The following is a 24120-nucleotide window of genomic DNA, read 5'->3' as shown; positions in this document are numbered from 1 at the left end:
GAAACTAGGGAGCATACAACAGCTGAGGGAGGATCTGACCCTGTGTTGCCAGATGACACAGAAAAAAATTAAGAAAATTAAGACTTTTCTGTTTAGACAACTGAACTCAGTTCATTAGATCATTTCAGAGGTCCCATGGCTTTGAGAGCCCCAGTGACCCACACTGGCAGGAGTAGCCAGCAACCCCTTTCCCTCATGCAGGGTGGGGTCAGCAGAGGCTGAGGCTCAGACTGACAAATGACTCATACAGAAAGAACTGGAATTACACTTTGTCCAGACGCAGTTAGGACCGTCCCAGTTTCACCAAAGTATCTGGGAACCATAACCCTCATAAGTCTACACAAAGCAAATAAAAGCACAAACCACTAAGCTTCTACTTGGTCACTTTCATATATGACACATTGGGTCTGCTTTTGTGTGGCTGAACAGAAGAGGAAATAGGGTTGAGGAGTCTTTGATAGTGTTCCAGAAATCTTCCTGCCTGCCAATTCCTTCTTATGGCCCTGCTTCTCAGCATGTGGGCTGCACCTACTGGCTACAGAAAGCATAATGAGGTACAAAATATTTTCCACAGGGAGTCACATACCCTGGTGAGTCTCAAAAGTGTTCCTGATTGACTGAGTGAGGTGCCAGCTGGTGATAGGAGCACCCTTTCTCTCACAGCAGAAGGAGAGGCCCACCCACTAGACTGAGAAGGCCTACAGTACTATTTACTGTACAGTTTTGAATATAAAGGAAATTAACAAAGCTGATAGCAGGCAGTATGTGAAGGACGCAATGAGAAGGGATCGATTAGCTACTTTGTTCAAACTCTAATGATCAAAATAACAAATGATCAAAGGCAGCAAAGGACACTACATGTGGCACTGCAAGAATTCATCTATCCTCTTATACACTGCTGTTTCCAGTGTAAGGTAAAAAACAGAAATTCTACCTGCTCTGGCATCCATAAGAAGGAGAAGACAGAAACTAAAAATATGGTTAACCTAGTTTAAAAGTAAAATACTGCCCTTATACTGTACATGAAGAGGAACTAAGTGCCATTGTTAGTGTTTTCTGACTCTACTGTGTTTTTTCACTCAAATAAGAACGAAAAGTTACCTGGACCTCAACCCTGAGTACTCAGCTGAGAATCATTCCTCTCCCCCTGCTATCCTCTGGGTAAGAGATCACTTTGCTTCTGCACTATGTGAGCTTGCATTGGACAAAACAGTTTGGGCATGGAAATGAAAACTATTTGGCACTTTTCAGTCTCAAAAACAGGAAGAGCAGTCAAATAGCAAGAAGAGAAAGAAATAAAGTTCCTCCACCCTTTTTAGATTTGCACTCAGTATTGACTAAGTTATAATAATATTAGCTTGTACTTTCTTCCACATCTGTTCTTGTGTGTAAATGGACAGACAAGGGGAAGTCCCATTTCTTCCTCTTTCCCTGGGAAAATAATGACAAATTCTTGCAAACTCCCTTTAAAGTTTTCCACCTGCTTTTGTTCACCTTCAGATTATAGAGCTTCCTTTGAACTACTGATCACATTATTGCCACAGTATCATGAAAACTTTAAATTGCAATAAAATAATATTACCACTAAAAGCAGCACTTTCTGTCCTCCCTCTCTCTAGCCTCAACCTGTACTTTCTTCCCATCTTTTGTGCCAGAGTAAGTATTTGCAAGGCTAGGTGGTGAGCCAGATCAGCAAACATAACTATATCAAAACTAATTCAGTCTTATTTTGCCAGGTTAATTTTAAGCCAATTTGTCCCCCTTCGCTGTCCCTTCTTGTGCCAGTATAAGCATGTGAGGGAGGACAGGAATGAGCTGCTGGGGTCAGGGCAGGTTGGGAACACTTAAGCAGTGAAGTTGGTTTAAATTGGCTTAAAGTGATGGCTAAACAATGGCTCCTGACACTGCTGTAGCCACACCAGATATTCCATCATTAACCCAAGAAATTATTCCATTTTAAGTTCTAACAAGGGTGACATCCCCACACAGAAAACTTCAGTTTTTGATAAATCTGTATTTTCTGACAAAGAGTAACAGGGCAACTTTTTCAACAATCATCACTGGGAAGTATTTTCAACACCTGATGCACAGCTGCACACATGCTTCAGGCCACTTATGGTGCCACAGAGCCTGGACTGCTCTGTGACAAGAAGTAACAAATATACTTGTTTTCCAGAGAGCCCCTCTGTAGTTGCCAGGCTGCCTGTCTCTTGGCGGACTGAACAATGATACAGTACAGTGAGGCAACATGATTAGTCCAAGGTGTTAGTATGACAGCTGTAGATTTTGAGAATTCACTTGCAGGACACTACACCAGGGTTTTGGTTTTTTTTATTTCCATGGTATGGAATAGTATAGTTTAAATTGTCTAATGAGAGCAGAAGAGCTAAGTGGGATTTGATATTTTGCTTAATGAGGTGTGCAGAAAATTGCTAATGGATTTAATCTGCATAAATTTCTTCTAGCATACATATTCCCATGCACCCACACACATTCACTCTGAAACTCAATTGCTAATGATGAATTTCATTTGTTCCCACATCAGAATTAAGAATATTTAATGAATTGTAATGTATAGTTAATTATCATATTCATAACTTAGACCTTGTCTATATTGAGGCTGGGTAGGGGAAGAAGAGGTAGCTCCTTGTTACAGCTATACCAAAGCAGTTAGTGTGGCAAACACAGCGTAAATGCAAGCACTTGATGAGGTTTCACAACAATGGCATAAACCCTGCTGAGTAACCAAGGTATATATTACCAAGGGAAAATGAATTTTGTATAGGTGTAAAGCACCTTTAAAGGATAATACCTTTTCCTCCAAGACTACATACAAATATAATCAGAGTGGAGCACTGACAAACCCTTAGCAAATCCAGAAAAGAACATGCAAGTGATTCATTAGCGACCAAGAAGGGTTCATTCTGTAGTCAATTCACCGAATTTTCCACAGAACGGAGGGAAAGCAAGCAGCAAGAAATACTTTCCTCAGCAAAGGAAATGCATGCAATGCATGGAGTAGCATTACATGAATTTTCCTCCTGGGATGAAAAAAGGAGAGGGAACATACCAGGAGGGCAATTCAGCTGTATAAGCACAAACCTGTGCTTGGAATGGTGTGAAACTAGGTATTTCTCTCTCAAGTCTCCTGACTCTCTTGCAATTAATATTGGATTTGTTTCTGAACCATACCAAATCCTCCTGCATTGTGCAATTTTCCCATCATCCCAGTCAATGAGCACCTCTCTTATATAACGTCTCCTTTCACACAGACCAAGTACTTCCAAAACACAATTTACCTTTTAAGTATTGCATTAGTATATGCATGAAATTAAATATCTTGCTATAGGATTACTCCACCTTGATTGTGTTGCCAAGAGGTTTGCCATTAATTAAAATAACACTGGGGTTTGAAACTGTCTGTTTCTATGGGTAAAGAAGGAGTTGTGAACTAACCAGTTCAGATGCAGGCAAGTTTAGAGAAGTTACTTTAGGGATGAATCTGGCCTATTGTTGATTGGTTAAATCCTAATGGGTCTCCAACTCCTTTTTAGCTTTGGTGAAAACCACTTTTTGGTGTTGATGATAGTCAACAAGCACAACTACTACACAATAATTAGAAAGGCACCTCTGGATTGTTTGTTGAACCATATGACCTTTAAAAGATGGGGGCGGGGGGGGGAGAGAAGAACAGAGAGCGGAAATTAAAACAAGTGTACATCAGTGAGCTGGTAGAGGCTTCAGGGAAGTCTGCCATGCTACTTGCCTTGCTCCTACCTCTGGATATCCTTGTGGGGCTAAGCCATAGAGACACAAGTACAAGAGAGAAGAGATAGGTAGAAAAAGAACAAAAACACAGCTAGAGACTCTTGAAACAGATGAACACAGTTAAAGATTTCAGAATAAAACATTTTTGGACTTGCTGAATGTAACCATTCAATATAACTTACAAAGATTTGTATTCATTAGCAACATATCATCCCCAAATCTCTTTTGGAGCCTAGTGTTACCTGTGTTCCATCTTTTACCTCTTCTTCCCTATTAATTTATATGTCAAGTTTACTGACATTTACTGTATAGCTTGCTTTTCAAGGAAAATACCCCAGAAATGCATTATGATGACAAATAACACATTAAATATAATACCAGATAGCAACATTTGTACCTGAGGCTTATTTCCTAAAAAACCTAGATGGACTATTAGTATTCCCATGATTCAGTACCATTCAGTATTTTTATTTACATTTACCTTGTATAATATAGCATGCCTAATAAAATTATTGCAGATAATGACTAAGACAGTAAGAATAGATTTAAATGGTAATATTCTGTGTCCAGAAACAATTACATCTCAGCTGACAATAAGCACTTCTTTCTCGAACTACCTATTATCTATTCAGGTGACTGAAATAACAAGACCATCTGTCTACTTGCAAAAAAGGTTACAGTCATCACCTCTGTTGCCCCCAGCCTCTGCAAGGAAGAGCATGGAGGCTTGATATTCCAGATATGTCAGGCTTGTGGGGCTGAACAGTTGCAGTCTTTCTACTACTACACACAGGCAGGGGACAGTTTATTCCTGTCTTTAACCAGTACATTTCAGGACTCAAGTTACTTGAATGCCCTTCATCAATGAAGTTATTCCATAATAAAAGAGGGCATGAATTTCAACTGAAATATGTATTCAGAGTGACTCTGCAGACACTGTTATATTGAATGCATAAGGCACCTTCGAAGATGGAATCATGTGCAGATAAAAGTTTCTTATTTTTACAGAACAACTGGGTATATTCATGCTGTACTTTGAATATAGACTGGCACCTAAATTCCAGCCAAAATTCACCTCTATGTTTGCATTGTGACAAGCTTCAGACAACTCTAGGGAGATGAGGTGAGAGTACATCCCCTTACAATAGACTCAACCATACCATAGTTTGTAGCATAGGTGCACAAGTATACTATGCCTCATACTGTCACCATCACCAACCATATATGATATTCTTTCTACAACATCACATTTGACAATGGAGAGGCAGCCCTGGATCATTCCTGCAGCAGCTTTAATACTGCCCATCATCAGGGCAGATAAGTATGGTCCATGCCAACCTACAGACACGCCACAGGTAGCATATGGAGGAAAGTGGGTCAGGGAGTACAGTGAGCTTTAATCCACTCCCATCTGGGCTACAAAGGGAAAGTATATTGAGTCAAAGTAATGCCTGTATGAAGGATTAGCTAGGCACTTTCCTGTTTGCTGCTAGAATTAACATGCACATTTAGAAAATGGTAAGGAAAACTGGCTATGCTTCTAAGCCACCTTGGGAAGACCTTTTTTTTGGGTTTACAGCTCTAGCAGTAAAACAAACTTGCTTGTTCAAAGAAGTGTAATTTACCACCTGCCAATGGCAACTGAGTCCAGTCATACAGACAGCAATATTTAGATATACCTCATGTGCTTTCTGCCATTCATTGTGCAATAGTAGCACATGAAGAGACTTCATGTTGATAATGATCAGGCTTTTAATAAAATGGCCATTTGCAGGTAGGGAGCATTCCAAACAAACTGGGGCTGTCTTCTGATGCTTCTTGAAACCCTCCCCTCCCACAACCCCTCCTCCAATTCCACGTAGTAAGCTACAAGCAACAATTCAGTCTCTCATTCACTGATCCCCCTTGCTGCTCCCCAAGCTCTGCTCTAATTTAAATCATTAAATATATTTTAAAATAAAACACAAGAAAAATCTCTCAAAAATACGTGAAGAAAATCGCTTGGTTTGTACCAGTTGAATTAAATGTGGGAAAATTCTTTTGGAGATAAGTTCTATTATACCAGATTTCAGTATAAAACAATGTAAAGAATTGAACCTGCAAGTGTTATCACTTTTATCCACAAACAAATTTGAATTAGATTACACTAGTGACAAAGTTACTAGTGTGCTTATATGTATCCATAACTTCACTCCTTAATATGAGAAGATTTTGCCTCAGTGGAGTTTCCATGTGCCTCCACAGCAGAATCCTACAGACAGGTATTAAAGCTCCAAAGAAAAAAATATCTGATACTCTTTTTGCTCCTGGAATTTTAAAGAAATATTTCTCACTTAAGTGTTGTAATAAATAAATTAATAATTAATCTATTAATATTATCCTTAGTCCCGAAAGACTGCTGTGAAATTTGACAGTGGTTTACATGTATCACCTTTAGAAAAAAACCTTACAAGTATATTGTATTAGTTTACACTGATTCCTTAGTCCATACTTCAAGTGTAAAAGTAAAATAATGCATGACAATTGCTCTCTGGTTTCCATTACCCAGTCCATTTTTAGCAAACATTTACATGGGCTAATTTGGAATAAGCCAGATAGCAGTTTTGACTCAGGTTGTAAAAGCAATTCTTTCATAAGTGCTGTTAATTACACTGTTTGTTGTTTAAAAGAGTACAAATTGTTTACAAGGCTTTTAGATAAAGTTCCTAGAAATAATATTTGCAAATACATTCTTTGTGGTGTGCAATATTAATAGGTTTTTTCCATATAACAAGCAGGTAATGCAGATATGATAACAAATACCTTCTAATTATGAGCTACATTTGTGAGGCTGCCAATTCCCAGTGAAAACACAAGAATTAGATGACTACAAAAACTTAAACACTCTTTATTCCAACTCATTAACTTTAACTACTTAGAAAGGAGGCCAACGCATAACTAGTATCTGGCTGAAGGGATAGTGTGAAGAATTTTTAAGAACAGTATTTTATATTCTGTTAATTTTAGGTGTTAAACGTCACTTTAGGAGGTTTGGGAGTTTAGTTGTACCAACTGGTTTTCATTGAATTAGAAGAGAACCCTCTCATGGTAGCAGGAATGCAAATCGGAAGGAGTAGATGGGGAGATACCTTGCTTATAATTCTTTGAGTAAGCCACTGTTGTGATAAGTTATAGGAAAAAACACAACTGGGTCTTTTAAAAAAAAAAAACAAAAACAAAACAAAAAAAAAAAAAACAAAAACAAACCACCAAAACCTTAACTTCAGAAAGAAGCCAGTTAGGTCATAGCTAGCCACAACAGAGTATATCAGTGTTAGGCAATTTATATTTAAGTAGGTTAAGTAATTCCATATATTTAGTAGCTTCTCTACTGACCATTTACAACCAAGATGGTTTCCAGCTACCTACACTGGAATAATTATGTAGTTGCAACATTATTCATGTCCAGAATATCCAGAAAGGCTACATGGAAACACCTATCACACTTCTCATTAATAAGCAAACTTACATTTTGTAATGTTTAAGACCAAACACTGACATCACATTGGGTCATGGTTGGGGACATGACAGGCTGACTACAGCAAACTTATTGGAAACATTTATTAAATTTCTACATTGGACTATCAGTTATGTCACAGTGGGTTATATCATTCAGATTTCATTGTATCACATCATGCCTGTCAAATTATAATGGTGCCTGACTAGCAAAACACAATCTAGTCTAAAATTTGATTGTATCTTACCTATTTGGGGGTTTTGAAAAGCACAGCAGATTATATGTCCTTTAAAATATCGTAACTTTCACCGCAGACTTGTTGTCAACTTGCTGTTCAACTGAAAAAGAATATTCACAAATGAATGCCACATGTCATGTAAATGTGCAATAAATTGAGACAAGTCAAAATTATAAGTCCAGGTAACAGATGAGCTGGCTAGCTACGAGAGTGTCTGAGTATCAAATGATGATTGAATAAGATACTGAATGTTGTCAGCTTTACAACTCAAGCATTAAAGCATACAGGACAAGCATAACAGGTTCCCTAAGACACACTGCATAGCCACTGAAGCCATAGTGTCACACAGCTACATCTATATATTCTAACAGTACTGTTTCATATTTAAGTTACTAACACAAATTTTAAAAAGTGTCCCTGCTTAATCAGTTTGTATATATTATTATGCATTAAACAGTAACATTGGAGACAGCAGGATAACTGCCACGTTGGCTGAAATAGGACCTGAGTCTGCCTTACTTCAGTCTTGCTTTCAAGGCAGTTAAGCCGTGAGTCGTTTCACACAGTTAAAATAAAAAACTTGTAGAACAGCTTCTATTAAACATAGATGGGATAATTATTTAAAAAAAAAAAAAAAAAAAAAAAAAAAAAAAAGAGAAAAAAAGTGTGTGATATACAGGCTATCATTAAAACTTATTGAAGTCAACTTGTGAGCTCTTCTAGTGCTGGCATGTTTCTTATTGTGTTGCCTGGCTCTAAATCTAGGGAAGCACCCAAACAACAAAAGATTTTCTGCTTCAAAATTTTTTGCCATCAAAAATACAAGAGATTTTGAAATGAAAAATCAGTGAGAGTTGAAAGATTCTTGGCAGCCTCTACTGTTTCTCAGCTCACCAAAAGTACAACTACTGAGGAATCTCCTTCTTTTAAAAGGAAAGGGGGAAGAAGGAAAGATAAAAGAAGGGGGGGAAGAAAACTGGAAAAAAGGAAAACCAGAAAAAAAGAAAAAATAGAAAAATTAAAAAAAGAGTACGCTGCCTGCCTCAGGGTTGGGGGGGGGGGGGGGGGGGTGTTGTTTTTTTGTTTTGTTTTGGGTTTTTTTGTTTTTTCCTAACAGAGCAAGTGCAGATCCAGTTGAGAGTCACAAACCCCCTTCTTGCAATATAGAACAGGGCCCCCGTGTCAAATCATTCAGGAAACTCACTTCTTGTATTAGTAATTGTTTTGAAGTCATAAAACTCTTAGTACCTGGCACAGAGTAAGACTCAGATCTCTGACAGCTACATCAGAAGTTACAAGAAGGTGACAGAAAGGGGAAAAATAGGTAAGATACAAGTGAGAGAAAATGACAACAGAGTTTATTTCATGGAAAAGTAGGAAAAGCTGATTAACCAGCGTTGAGCTATTGTGATCATGGAACAATTTTGTTTAAAAAACAAACTTGTGACAATGAGGCAGCAGAACAGATTCATCACAGGATAGAGATGGACATGTCTAGATTTGCCAGGTATGCTTTTTGAGCAGTCTGAAGACCATTTACAAAAATATGAAACTAGAAATTTCAGTATCGCTCTCTAATTATAATTTTCTCAAGTGTGGGCCAATCGCATACAGTGGTTTGAACCCTGGAAACAAGGACTGAATGTAATGCTTCACATTTCTGTTATGTATGTTCTTTGTTTGAAAAGAGAAAGGGGCTGCATGTTCAAATCTCACGCACAGACATGTACAAGCATTTTGTGTGTCACTAAGTAAACCCCAGGGTTCTTTGTTTAATAAAGTACATTACTGGAATCTAATAAAAATGGTGAACATATTCCAAATAGCATCCACATCATGGTGCAAAGCATTGCTCTCTCAAGGTCAGCAAATAATTAATGTCTTTAAAGTGAAAAACATCTGAAAAATACTAGAAGAGAAAGAATTTTCCTTGTAAGTGAAAACTTTTTTTTTTTTAAACAAAGTGTTGCATAATATCGGATTAGCTCTTGTCCTTCTATAGGCCCAAAACGTTTAAAACAAAAGAGCAATGTAATCTAGTCACATCCTAGATTTGTTCAAGCAATACAGTTGTTGCATTTATTTTTATAAAAGATTACTTTTCTGTATTTTGCTTCATTTGTAGCTGTTATACCATTATATAAGACAAAACATATGCTTCCAAAAATATCTAATCGTCGCAAGGAAATAAGGGGATTTTGTGTAGAAATGGCTTTGCCATAACACTGCTACATCTCAATTGGAAAACAGGAAAATATACAATAGATCTACGCATGAGCTGAAAATAAATGCTTGAGAGAAAAAAAAAAAAAAAAAACAAAACCAAAAAAACAAAACACAAAAACCCAAACAAAGTGTCCGTTATCCAATTTGGCACCCAAAATATTTTTCACCTTTTCTAGTAAACCGTCGTGTCACACCATAATGAAGAAAGTGAAATATATCCCTTTTTCTGTCTTTAAATATCTTGCTGCTAGGAATATTTTCCCACTCTTTCTAGCACTGAATAGTATTTTGTGTTATAGGTAGAGCAAATGAAGAAACCTACTTTAAGAATAAAATATTACTCTATAGGAGTAAATGTGACTGATTCTAATGAGGAAAAAATTAATTTTTAAGTATCCAGAATGAATTATAGGTAATCTTATTTTCAAATTAAGTCTCTTACAACCTACAAATACCTTATTAAACACTGATGCATAGCACTTCTTCTTCCTTCTTAAACTCAGACATCTATTTCATTTACATGCAATATTTTAAATGCATTTATTTAATGCAACGCCTACCTCCGTACTACAAATTGCTTTTATTTGTCATGAATTCTAATGCTCATTTTTTATTCTGCTTTGAAATATCCAGCCACCCTTGGCTTGCTTTTCTCTCAGGCTTTGATATATTGGAATCATTTCCCCGGGCAGCAATCAGTGTTGATAAAAGAGTTTGAAACTCAATTCACAAATAGATAGCATATTTACGTAAAAGAGAGCTAGCACTTATTTCCACTGTGTATCAAAACAAATACAGGAATACTGCTTCCGATAGAACTGGATTGACCCAGCAAGACAGACATATGTTGGATATAAAAAACGGTGCCAATTTACAGCATTTAAGGGTTTATTCTACTTCTGGAGATAAAATTCTATCTGCGCAACTAACAGCAAAACACCATCTTCGGTCACAGAAGTACACATTGATACTGACTGCTGAACAACCTTCTGCTCTGCGGTGGGCTAATCTTAGCTAAGGGCCAAGCTCCACCAAGCCACTCGCTCACTCCCCTCAGCAGGACCAGAGGGACAAAATTAAATAACTAAAATTAATTTGTTAAAATTAGTGAAAGTTACTAATTAAATTAAAATAACCCATTAAAATAGATTCAGTGGCAAGAAGCAAAGACAAACATTCAAACACCACCTTTCCTCCTGGCTCTACCAAGCCCAACTTCAACCCTTCACCCCGACTCCTCCGCCCCAGCTCTGAGCAGCACAGGGGCTGCGGGCAGCACATCGCGGTTCCTCTCCTCCGAGTCTTCCCTCTCACGTTTTTCCCCTGCTCCAGTACGGGCTCTCCCCTCAGGCTGGGGTTCCCATCAGGAGACAGCCACCTGCTCTGGTGCGGTGTCCTCCACCATGGAGCACCTCTACCTCCTTGGCGTTCCCTCTGCTTTTTCTCCCTCTTTTTTCCCCTCCTCCTCCTCCATTTGTCCAGCACTTTCTGCCCTTTCTTACATATGTTGCCACAGAGGCACGGGCGCAGCTGTGCCCTTGCAGAACCGGCTCAAACTGGCTGGAACTGGCCCAGCCTGGCACGGGGCAGCCCCACCTCTCCTTACAGAGACCCCTGCAGCCAACATCTGGGCACAGACAGCCAGGACCCACCCCTGCCACCAGGGACCCCTGTCACAGCTGTGACATCCAACATCATTTTGCATCAGGGAATCAATCGCCTCTCAAGTTACATATGCCAGCACCACGACATCCACCAAGATTCCCAAGACACCCCACAGAATCTCTACTTCCTTTCAAAAAAGCCAAAATGCCCCACCAAAAACACAAATCGAAGCTGCATTTATCTTTTTCTCAGTACTAATAATTAATTGTGGAAAGAACTATCGTACCCTGGTGCATCTGTGTTCTGTATTCAGCACCATTTCACACGCGCTGTAAACCAATTTGTCTTACCTACTTCCTCCCAAATTCGCAGATGAAAACATTAACACATTAAATTACATAATTTTGCTGGTTTTTTTCCAAGAAACTTCTGGGGTGTGCATGATGGAAAGCAGACTACTAGTCAGATTAAAAAGATGGGTAAAATAAGCAGACAGAGCAAAATCTTCAACAGTGACGAAGCCTGCCTGACCCTCACCGTGATCCCCCCATACACCTGAACCATCTGGAGAACACGTTGCAAATATATTATAGAAAGTCTTCCAAAGGTAAAATAAAATCACCTCAGGCAAGAGCGGCAGAGCAGACAGGCTGCCTGACTCTGGAACATGCTCTTGCCATTTTCAGTGCCCATTTGGTCGGTAATGCAGTCAGAGTCCTGGCAAGACCAGAGACCTGCTGTGCCACAGGTGGCTTCCTAGGGTACAGGAAGGCATTTAGAGTAGCAAAAGGACAACTTACACAACAGAGGGATCTAAGCCACAGAGATGACTTTGGATTTACTCTGAACCTGTCACTCTTTATTTCTCTTGCTTTGTCCCTGCCACTTTCATTTGGGTACATTTCCATTTGTATTAGTGATTGGAGACCTAAATGCTACTGGTATTGACAAGTAATAGTAACTGTTCTTTAATTAGAGTCTTGTGCTATAAACATGTCTATACTGACATGTCATTTCAGAAGTAGACACTTCTGCTGACTTTTTAGACTTGTGAATAGCAGCAGAACAGTCCTGTCAAATAAGTCATCCAATTTTCCCATGTTCTTACTGACAGCAAACTTGATAAAGTCTTTCCAGTCACTTTACCAGGAAGATAGAAGTATAAGTCAACATTGCAAGGGGATGGACATCTGTTCTCTGCTCTGCTTGCTTTCTTAATTAAAAATAAAGTATGTGCACATTACATAGAACCAGCAAACTTTAAGAAAGTTACCAGTGCGATCATAAGCTGAGCCTCAACGCTCCTGAATATTAGGTTAATTCTGTATATGTGCCTCCCAGCAGAGACATTTCACATGCTGGCTGGTTTGGGAGATGAGGTCAACATTCCTAAGAGTCAGGTAAATGCCAGTGGAACCTTTCAGAGGCACGTCAGACTGGAACACACACCAATAGCAATCACACTTATAAACCTCACTCAATTACAGGCTTTTCAGCTCAGGATGAAAAACATGCCTGCCCTAAAGAAATGCATTTAGGCTTTCTCATTTCTGAGTGGTGAAAGAATGATGTCAGCCATCCATTATTGATCTCCTCAGGAAAGAAAGCATAAAACAAAGCAGCTCTGAAGATACTAATACAACAGGGTTGTGCTGACTTGCCACCTTCATTTAACAATATCTTTACTTCACTTTAGAAAAAGTTCATCTTTTAGGAGTACAGAAATGTGCATCCAAAAGAGGGCTTTAACTGAATAGCAAATACTATTTTTAATGTAATTAGCATCTTTAGGCCACCAGTCATTAGAAGATAAATACCTTACATGAAATGCTGCACAGTTAATATGAAATTTTTTTTCCTCCCAACAACTAAATAAAAATTTATAGTATGCCTATTACATACAGGAAGCTAGTATATTCAATATCAATAAGCTTTTTACAGATCTTCATCACGGTTAAAAGATTGCCTAAATCAGATTTGGAAAATCTTAAGTATTAAAAAAGTTTAAAAATAAATAATTTTCTTAACTTTTTGTACTTGCATAGCATTCCTATTCTTCACATTATAAAACCTTTCCATGAATCATAGTCATTTTCAAACTATACTATGAAAGCATTCAGGACATCTCTGAAAAAAATTGTAAGATCTCTTCAACTTTCTATACAGGACTAGGGATTGATGTGAGATGGTATAGGCATACACCCCTTCTGCAGCCTGCTAGGACATTAAGACTGTACTTCACAAGATGACTATACACAGCATAAGGCATTAAAATATTTCTAACAAATCATTAATACAGCTTTCTTACCCATTTGTAGAGAAAACTATATAAATGTTATTACATCACACTTACCTGGAATCTTCCCCTCCCTGTCCTTCAGCTTTTAGTTAATTTTTGCTTCTGTTAAATAAAAGGCATTTCTTACCCCAGAAGGCATCACATATGTGAAAATAAATTAATATCTTTCTACCAATTACTAACACCTTTAAAATCTCTGGAGAAATTTTGTACAGCAATTAGGGATCTTCTGGGTGAATATGCTATATTAGTAGAAGATTCCTACATACTTCCTTCCAAACTTCTTCAAATACCTCAGTTTTAAACTGCTGATTCTTCTTTTTGATGGGTTTCACTTGCAAATCATAAGAACAAATGCACATCACCTGTGACAATACTGGATCCTTCTAGTGGTTTGGGTGTGTTCATCAGGCATTTACTTAACAGGCTGCAGGTTGGGTTTTGGGGGCAGGGTTGACATAAATATTGTCCACCTTTAGTAAACTATGGGATTCAGAACATTAGGCTCTCTTTTTGAAGAGGTAAACTTTGTTGCCATATGTGGGATTGCTGGGGTTACATTTAACAATGATTACTGACAACAATATCTTTTTTAAGGGAATTGACTAGCAGTGTGCTTGTAAAATTTAGTAAGGGTAAGGTCAACATAGCACATTCTTCCAATAGAGATTTTTGGAATATGTCAGCAAAACAGAACAGAAAATTAAATTACTATTTATGCACAAGTAGCAAAATATGTACACTGGCAACCTTTTAACTGAATTCTAAAAGGCTGTCCTTTCCAATAAACACTCTATTTTTTTTTTTCATGGCAAATTTTCTACAAAGTTGCATATTGTGTTTGTCTCAGAGTTAGGTAATTATGACTTTTTTTTTTTTTTTTTTACTTGTATCTGGACATTGAAAGAACACTAAAGGGAAAAAACTTTCTACAGAGGAAGATATAATCTAGACATATTAGCTGTTAAGTCACATTTTGAATAGAATATTTTTCAGCAGCATAAAAGGAATAATATTTAGCAAGAAAGTCGTATCACAGAAAGGCTAACTATGAGAAAATGTTGCTATATGTTTAAAAAAAGAGGTATTTAGAATGTAATTAATATATTAACTGAAAGCTAACTGGTGCCTATCAACAAAATCAGACACGAGTACTTCTGCCTGAGGAAAGGGAAATTTTACCTTAAAAGTCAGGGTGGGAGTGGTGGAGGGAATCTCATTTCTGAAAACCTTCCTATCTCTGATCACATTAGATACCACCTGGATATTAAAGATGACAATTTTGAAGAATCAGCTTCTGGTACAGGAGGATCACTAAAAGTTCCCATTATTCAGTAACTGAGGACTTCATGCATGTTACTGTAGGGATGAGGTGAGAGGAGTGGCTTTCCTCTCTTATTCAGAGCTAGGGAGGTCTAGTTTGGCCACCATCAGTGGCCAAGACAACGCTTTAATTTGTACTGCTATGAACACAGCTCCCTGGGCTACTTTGTGAACCTAGGGTCACCCAAGGAGTGGTCCTGGTAGCTGAAGCAGCTGCCATGGCTCTTTGCCAAAGGTATTTTTGAGGCTTGCAGAAGTTGCTCGGCTCCTTTAAGGCCCCTAAGCTGGGCAACAGTGAACTGAGCCCTGATTATGGGCACCAAAATGTAGAATTTGCAGAGACATGCATTGTCTGGAAAACTTGGCTCATGTCAGAAGCACAAATACTACTGAAGATAGAAGTTTCTACAAGGGAGCCAAGTTATTCCTGCACACAAAATGCATTTTGGGAATAATAAGACTGTGCATGTGATCAAAAGATTTTTTCCTTTGCTCAGCCCATGATGTTGGTCCAAACCTCTTAGATTTTCAAGCAACTGCATTTGTGCATTCTCCCGTGTTGTCCACAAGGCTGGGAGGGCTCCCCTTAAACACCTTCTTCCAATCCATTTATAAAATTCTCCTTTGCTGTCACATGAATGAGAATCTTCACAATACTGAGACTAACTTGTATTTGTATTTAGCTACTGCCTACATGCAAATGCAAAAAGTGACTGCATGCATGATCATATGCAGATGTAAACACCCAATTTGCATGTGTACATTTGACATTGTACTCATGCAAATCAGGATCAAAACAGAAATAACCTTTTGACAGCATAGGGGAAAAATCCAATAAATCAGAAAACTTGAGAGAATTGGGGAATCTGAACTCATTTTTGGAAGCAAATTAAAAGTATTTTGAGTTATACTGGCAAATAAGAGAGAATATGAGCACAATAAATCTGAAGAATCAAAATGCAAAACCTCATTCTACCTTCATGCACTCTACTAAAAAAAACTCACAAAAATAAATCTACTAAAGTCACTATAATTACTAATCTAAATTAATGGTAGTTAGTAACTTATTAGTTATTAATAAGCACAGTTAGAGTAGTATTACAGTACTACAGAAGAACTCTTGTGAATTAAGGTATTCTGTAGGCTAGTGAAATGCTAAGGATATTAAAATCATCACACCATTGTTATTGATAGTCTGGAACCTTGAACTTAAAGGTGAAATCCAGAGACCATTTGACTCAATGAATTTAAGGGCTCATACACAGCGTCTTATTTTCTTTTTCTTTTTTTCTAAAAACTTCTGTCTTAGAAGACATGATATGAAGTGTCTTTTTGACATTTTAAATAATGTTGAAAATAAAAGATCATTTTATTAAGTAAACCTTTGAAAAACAAAACTTATTTACTAAATTTTGACTGAATGGGCCATCAACAAGCCCAGCAATTAAATATAGTAAAATTATGCATTTACTAACAACATTGCAATCACATGCTTAAAATTCTCTTGTTAGTAAAATCATCTGCTTCCTACCATCTGGCCTGCATGAAAACAAATAAAAGAGGATATTAAAGACTGTGATTTATAATTTCAGCCATAAACAAGAGTTTACACATAATAAAGTTTAGTATTCTTATATTTAAGCCTTTCTATAGTCTTGATTTAAGGATAGGGAGGAGCTGGTCCAGTGAAGTATCTGTAATTTGCCATAGAAATGAAGGAATCAAACAAACATGTGTATCATGTTTAAAACATGGGGAGAAATGAGAAACATGTTCCCATTTAAGCTGCCTCTGACACTGGAACTAGTGTAGAAGAGCCACTCTTGCATTTGTGGGAATTTGCTGTTAAGAGTTTCTCTGGCATGAGCAGGTCTTTGTGGAAGAAGAATATTAAAGTGTCCAAAAAATGTTTTACTAATGTAAAGGTGTAAAAAATTCCCCAAACCTGAATAATTCCTCCCTGGGAATCTGAGCGTTGATTAAGTGTCAACGAGTCTAAAGAATGAAAGCAATTACTGCCTTCTTTTGCTTTCCACTAAATATCAAAATGGAAGCTGCATAGGAATGTTTGTTGTATTGGGTGTCTGTTACAGTGCTGAATATTTCAAAAGGCTTTGTGGACATGAAATAGATAAGTTTGAAAGCAAAAGGGAAACTCAATAATGTTCTGATTAAAAAAAAAACCTCACTGAAAACCCTCCTTGTTATAATCTGCCATGTTTATTTTTCTATTTACAGTTCTGCAGCAGGCCATAATGCAACACTAGAAAGATCTTAAATTTCCCTTCTGGGAACCACTCAGCAGTTCCAGACAAAAGGATTACCACAGAAATCCTTTGGATTAGCAAGAAACAGGACAACATGCTCTTTACAACAGAGGTAAATTGGTTCTCTGTTTATAAAGTCCCCAGCACAGAAAGGACGAGTTCAGGACCACAGCCCCTAAGTGCTACTGCAGTAAAGTGAGAGAAAATCTAGTCAAATCACACCTTGTATCACCTGTATGGACACAACTGATTTCTTATTTCCAGTCTCTTAGGAAGACAGTTTTACAGCTCTTCTTTTCCTCATTTTTTATCAGAATTTCTGTTTCTCACAACCGATCTTTTTCTTTCAACTACTTCAGCTCCTTGCACTGAAGAGAAATCTATAAATTCCATTTCAGACAAAATCTGTTCCCAACTGTTATCCTCCAGCACTATTCTCACATTCTATTCTCACACAAAAATCTTCTCTGACCCCTCTCTCTCTTTTCCCCTCAAATAAATAAATAAATAACCAAGCCTCCAGCTTCCCTAGTATCCCTTCCTTGGTCACTGGTAACCAGGGAAACCAGATACTATGGTAACTCGGGGATGACAAATCACATGCTCAGTATTCCTTAAACTCCAAATTATATGGAAAGTCCTCATCCCTTTCTTCTCTAGGCAACAAAGTGGCAACAGAAATAGTGGCAGCAAATCCCCATCTTTACTCATTCAGTCTTTTGAACTATGTAAATCTGTATTTTCTGTATGCTTCCTTTCCAGTTTTCTAAGTGCCCTACTATTTTTAGAGCCATTCCATGTTCAGTCCAGGTTGTTATAAATTACACCTGACTGCTCTCATCAAAGGTCTAATGGCAATTTTTTAATTTTGGATTTGTTTTTTTTTTAATGTCTGAAGTTATTCCAATTCAAAGTATATGGAAAAAAAACCTCCCCAAACACCATCTGATTATTTTCTGAGCCTCAAAATGATCAAAGTCCAATATCTTAGTTGATATTTATGTCTCAAGGGTGAGTCTATGTGGAGTCCCTGATGTCTAATAAAATATTAGTGTTTGTTCTCTTCCCTGAGTAAGGATACAAAGATGGTTCTCTCTCTCTCTCTCTCCATCTAACACTCATTTTCATGAAATGTGAAGGTACCTAATCTCTGAGAATTCTACCCCATGCCAAAGTTGTTTAAAATTGGTCAACAAGTTCAAATATTAACGAGGTACATTCCAAGGGTCAGGTCACAAGGATGCCATTTTTTAGGAAACTGGCTTCAAAAAAATCAGAACTAATCATTTCTAGATTATCAGTATTCCAGAAATCTTTACTCGTTCTTGAGAAAAAAAGGACGGTTACATCATCAAGAGCCTTCCATAATTTTATAATAAATTTTATAGCACAATTGATCTTGTCCTAAGTCCATTTACAAATCTTGTATTAACATTAGGAAGACTCTGCATCAGCCATGTGGTTTACACCTCACAGAAAGTATACTTTTAAATTCTACTGCCATTATATTCTGTGGAAATACGGACCACTGATACAGTGAGCTCAGTGGAAATGGTGGGTGGGTGAATAACTTAGCAGCCAGTAAACACTTAGAAGATATTAATTTCTCTTGCTGTCACCTCTGTGGGATACATGTTCTGTCCAATTTACAGTTGAGACAGATCATGGAAAGCTCAGTTTTAGAGTATCATTTACAACATGGGGTCCTATTTTCTTGGCCATACACTTAGTGTCTCTGTCTCATGGAAGGTTTCACCTTGGCTCTAGCTCATTTGCTGTCTGACTCAGATCCTGGATAGTCCGAAGTCACAATACAGTCCGAAAAGAAGAGATACTAATTTGATTTTAAAAGATCATGTTTGGTTTCAAGTCATTGTCTCCAAAAGACTTCCCTAACAGGCAGTAGATCAGAGATAATGTTAAGTAAAAAAAAGTTCTAATGGCAAAACATACACTGAATTTTAGTCACTTCCTGTCTGGCATCCTATCTTCACCTAATCCACTGGATGTACAGGGCACAACCCAGTATGTAAATCACAATATTTCAACACCCATGGAAATTTGAGGTTTTTTCAGCACAGCGTTTTCTACATCTATACCCATGAAATGTGCTTGATTCCCACGAAGAAATTCTTCCCATGAAGAAATAGGATTGTCATTAAATTGAGCTTGAATTATAAAACAATTTTAGATGTGGCCCAATATTTCAGGGTTATGTAGGCACTAGTTTTAAGCAATTAGCATAAAAAGAACTTGTTAAACAACCTGTTTCTCTGTCTGTGTTTTTCTATGTTAAATGTGTAACTACTTACTATCTTTAGCACTTACAAGCTTACCGCTTCTCAGGCACTTAAAAAAAAAAAAAAAAAAAGGCAGTGATCAAGGTAGAAACTGAAATACTTGCAAGTTCAAAGGCCATTGGGGTTTTGTAAGAAAACAAAAAAAACCAAAAAAAACTAAACAAAAAAAACCCCAACCCCCAAAACCAAAACATCATACAACCTTGCCTGCCAGCCAAAGTTTCCCAACGTAATTCTGGCTTAGGGGGCAAAAAATCCTCTTTGAAAAGACATTAATTTCTATTACTAATTTCATCACCATGGATGGCCTTCAAAGGTCAGGCTTCAACCTGGAACCAATTTTTAATATTCATTTACTTCTGTTGCATGTGGTCCACATGATCTATCCTATAGGCAAAAGACTAGCCTCTGATCTCCATGAGCCTAATTCACTCTGTTTAACAGAATGCTCCTACAATGAAGCAGCTATTCAGGTCCCAGTCAGCCTGGTCTTGGAGTCAGAAGTCAAAGAAAATTTGTTCCAGCAGGTTGAAGAAAGAGACCACTGTCCTTTATCTGGCACTTCTTATCTTCTCATACCTCTGCTTCAGTTTCCATCTTTGCAAAATAGGATAAAAATGCTTACCATCTAGGTGAGAAACTTCAGTGCTATTTTATTATTTGATTTGCTGTTCAACATCACAGATAAAAAAGGAGTTGTAATACTTGCCATACAAAGGAGCAAATACTAAATTTCACTGCAATAGATCCTTCTTGAAATCTACATTGGTTCAGTAGGATAGCTATTGTCTTAGTAATGACTGAAAAATACTGATTACTAAGAATATAATCATTTAAGCTAAAAATCTTTGTCTTATATTGGTATCTCCTTCTCTTATTGACCATAATGGGATAGTCAATATCCAAGCATCCCAGAATGATGTATCTTCCTTACGCCCTCTTGCCTGACAACACAGCACCCACTGAAGACAGAGTTATAAAGTGAGCTGCTGCTCCATTTGAGATGCCAAGCATCCGATTTCAGAAGTTCTGAGCACCTAAAAAATTCACTTGAAGCTCTGGCATCATCTAAGAAAAAAACCCCAAACACCAAACTTCCTGTGTCACTTATTTGATAGCCCAGAACCAAAGGAACTAAAATCAGCCTTTGCATAACTTGAGCTTCCTCATTTCCAACAAAAGTACATCACCTTCAGTGAATGACTCTCTCATGAAGGTTTTGGAACAGGTCACACATTTCTTTCTTTTTTTTCCTACTTAGCTTGCTATATATAACATCCTAAACTGAGTATTTCTCTTCCTTTGTAGATCACCATATGTATTCAACAGTCTTGAGAAATCACTCAAATAAATAGACTATATCTAATAACAAGCAGTAGGTTCAAGAACAGGAAAAGTTATAGTTCCAGATTTTCAACAATTTTTAGGAAAACACATGTGGCAAATCAAGCAGATAACGGAATGTGCACTTGTGTGTCCTCTCAATAAATCTAATATATAGAAGAAAATAATACCAGTTCTTAAATAATGTCAGCAAACAGATTTTAGATGGCAGAATAAGTAAAATGTCTGACATAGAAGAATGGATATTGACAACTTCATCTGATTCACAAGGCAAAAAAAAAGGCTGAAGCCATGCAAGACATCAGCAAGTATTGATAACTTTAAAAAGTCATTATGAAAGTTTCACCCTTGTTACTGATGCTTACCTAGGCAAGACAGTCCAATAGTTTAAGAAGAAACGTGAATAGCCCTAGTATTTACCCCCTCTTCCTCCCTCCTCTTTTGTTGGACTTTCTTTGAACTGATTCAGATAAATGAAACTGGTTCCCTAGACACAGGTAATATTAAAAATGACAGTCACATTGAGGAAATAGTCACATACTTGCAAACTAGCTCAGGAACAACTAGTTGTGACAATGGCAGGCAATGCATAGGCTGAGGGACAAAAATTCACAGTGAGTGAGGATGTGTCCCTTTGAAAAACTCAAGCATGGGATCAAAGCACTATTTCAGTTCTCAAAACAGGATTTCAGCAGTACTGGAACATCCAGAGATCTCTACTGAGAAAAGCTATTAAACACAGATTCCCTTTGGAGAAAGGGAAATATTTAAAGCAAAAATGTAAACTTCCATAATTGCAATTCAGTGTTTATGCTGTGAGTATACAAGTAGAAGTGACTATACAAACGTGCATGTGTTTTCTAACATGTTGTCCTGTTTAGTGAAAATGTCCAATGTTATTCTACCGGTTTCACATGACTGAATTTAAAAAAAAAAAAAAAAAAAAAAAAAAATCTTTCTGTGCTATATACTTGTAAAAACACTACTTGGCACTGTTTTCCCAGCTACCCACATGAAATAGATTCTTTCCTGGCATCCACATGTAGAGGGAAACTGTAATTTTTAATGTCAACAGGTAATTCAGAAATACAGGATATTTTACTTTGCACAGTTTATAAATTTTAGCAGTTTGCAATACTTTAGAGCAAGACTACAATGAGCTATGGAAGGAATGATGATGCCACCTTTTCATTATTTTTATGATCAAGCTTTAGTGTGTTGCAAGATACATTGCTGAATTTATTTTGTAATCAATTTACAAAGGAGCACATTATTGCAAAGGCAGCAGTCTATCTTACTAATCCCTTATTCAGTGAGTGAAAGATTTAGATCGCTAATGAACGTACATGTGCCTGGGAAGGACTATTCAAAAACCTTGCATATTGCTTGTAAAAATGTGACTTTTTATTTTCAGATTATATTGACAGTGCTCACTTTTTGAAAAGCCTAAATAAGATCAATTAGCCTTGAATTAATATGGTCCCTTTAGACATATGCCAAGTTTAAAAGATCATCCTATTGAGAGAGGAGAGAGAAAATGCATCTCCGTCTTCTGCATCTGAAATAAAAAAGATTGTCACTACTACAAACAAAGGCCTATTATTGTCTGTCCTGCTAGCCAGAAGCCTGAGAAAAAGCTCCAACAAACCTAAGATCCACATTTAGACTCAAAATTCAGGAATAAGTTTATCTTTCAGGAGCAGGATTTTGTGTCCAGTCCATTACAGAGACTGGGCAAGATGCAAATTTGGATTCCTCACAGAACAGTGATACCTATGCAAGGGCTATTGGTCTTAGCCTGTTTGCTTGATGCACTTGAACAGTATCTGTGCAAGAGGTTAAGCTTCAAGCCACAGTTAAGACTGAAATCAATACTACAGAGGAAGCCCTGGCACAAGCTGCATTCAGCGCACCAAGAAGTGCACAAGATTGCAATCATTACATCTGTTCCAAAGAAAGAATTCTGAGCAGGTACAAAGATGTAGGTATGGTTTTCTGTAGCAAAAGAAGAGTAGTGTACTAGGTCTATGTGCTGTGGTTTGCAACAGTCAGTAAAACTGATTAACCCGCCCCAGCCCACCCTCAAAAAAACCCAAACAACCAAATAAGTGTTTTCAAAACCATCTTATGCAAGTGAGACTCTTTTTCAGAAGGGGAAAAAAAAGAGAGAGAGAGAGAGGACCAAACTCTGCTCTTCTAACACTGACACATAAGAAGGGAGCACATCATAAAATATATACTGTGTGTTGTTAAGATACTAAAGTATTCTGTAGCATATACAGCATTTCAGTTGGAAAAGAGAAGCCTTTCATTTCCAGTGACTTCATCAAAATATTGCCTTAATGGGAATGGCTCTTTGAAATAGCTGCTACCTGTAGTGAATTGGCACATGATGAATATAGATGGGAAAACTGCATGATCTCATTCAACATCACACAGACAGTTGAACAAGTTCTTCTACCTGCTTAGAAGAACAGCAGCAGAGCACTGATCCATTGCATGTAATTTACCTCCCCAAGGAATATAATTTCTTTCCAATTGCTTTCTGTAAACACTAAGAAAAACCAGGTTCAGTATCTATCCCTCTGGCCTACTTTCCATTTAATGTGAATGTGCTTTAAAAACAGTAGGAAGAAGTCTTATGTTGCATTAGATGTTAGTATTAAAAGGAATACTACCCGTTTCTTACATGTCTATCTCCAGTTTGATTCAAGAAATGAATGATACCTCTAAAAATAGCCTCTCTATGCAGAACATAACAATTGTGTAAATATTCAATTTTGTGCAATTGGCTAACTGGAAAATATGCCAAAATCTGTTTTTCACAGACTTACCTGGGATTTACAAAAGCAATATTTTGACATCCTTTGTGTTTTTCAGTCATGATTTGTTTGGGATCCTAGGTTGAACATTTCCCACAAATCTGAGTAATATTCAGTGCTGTACTCTCATGCATATATTTACATTAAGAAGCAACTTTCACAGAGTTTAGAAAAGAACATTCATGTAAAGTGAAGTTTAGGTCAACTAATATTCTGTACTTAATTTGCCATTGTTGCACATAGTGGTTTTGAATAAAGGTTGTCTCCTTTCTCTTCCTGCTTGATACTTGGCAAAGTTACAAAGCTGCAAATGGGGAAGGAACATTTTTTTTTAAAATAATAAAACCAGAATTATTTAATGTGTGAGATCATTCACAAAGACCCTGGAATACAACACAAAAGATGTGCTTCATTTTTATTCTGGGAGAACCA

General features: G+C 37.3%; 1 long non-coding RNA gene across 1 annotated transcript in view; it reads right to left on the bottom strand.

The window, feature by feature from the left end:
* Positions 1-24120, bottom strand: part of LOC115346565 — a 180198-nt gene that overhangs the window by 54644 nt on the left and 101434 nt on the right. The window contains exon 2 of the long non-coding RNA XR_003925167.2: positions 7512-7602. This is a non-coding gene — a long non-coding RNA (uncharacterized LOC115346565). The remainder of the gene's footprint in view (positions 1-7511; positions 7603-24120) is intronic.

This window comes from Aquila chrysaetos, chromosome 9, assembly GCF_900496995.4.
Source record: "Aquila chrysaetos chrysaetos chromosome 9, bAquChr1.4, whole genome shotgun sequence".
Taxonomy (NCBI): domain Eukaryota; kingdom Metazoa; phylum Chordata; class Aves; order Accipitriformes; family Accipitridae; genus Aquila; species Aquila chrysaetos.
The sequence above is the reverse complement of the archived record's forward strand: the minus strand, read 5'-3'. Positions and strand labels throughout refer to the sequence as shown.